The sequence below is a fragment of the Cicer arietinum genome, chromosome 2 (assembly GCF_000331145.2).
Source record: "Cicer arietinum cultivar CDC Frontier isolate Library 1 chromosome 2, Cicar.CDCFrontier_v2.0, whole genome shotgun sequence".
Lineage (NCBI taxonomy): Eukaryota > Viridiplantae > Streptophyta > Magnoliopsida > Fabales > Fabaceae > Cicer > Cicer arietinum.
Window position 1 is genome coordinate 39,409,320 of NC_021161.2, and position 669 is coordinate 39,409,988.

Below are 669 nucleotides of genomic sequence, written 5' to 3' on the forward strand. Positions count from 1 at the left end.
TTTAATATTTTTTATTTTAAAAAAATGTTAATGTTGAATTATATTGTAGCGTAGTCTAAATTTAGTTGTTTTATTAGTATGATATTTTAATTGCGAGCATGAGAAGTTGTTGTAAAAAAAAATTATTGAATAAATTTCATCAAAAGTTTGTAAAAAAAAAACAAATAAGTTGGTGTGGTATCGGAGTCTATTTTAAATATATATAATAGATGATAGATTTTAATAATTGGAAGTAACTTTTTTAATAATTTTTCACATATTCTTATTTTATTTATTATTTTTAAAAAATTTATGTATTTTCTGTCAAATAGAGTATATATTTTTATTTTATAAAATGTTACTAAAAAAGGAATTGACATTAATGAGTAATTTAATTTTTAACGTATAAAATCATTACTCACCATAAGGGGAATAATATAATTGTTCATAAAAGGAAGATTAAATAAAAAACATTTATGTCGATATTTATGAGTGATTAGGTGGTTTTTTTTAATTGAATTTAATGACTAATAATTTAAATTATCACCATTGGTAAATGACTAATAATATTATAAAATAATATTATAAAATAGGTTATAAATTTATTATAAAATAACTTATTAAATAATTTGATAATAATATAAATTATTATCAAATTGTAAAATAATTTATAAATTATAAATTTATTAT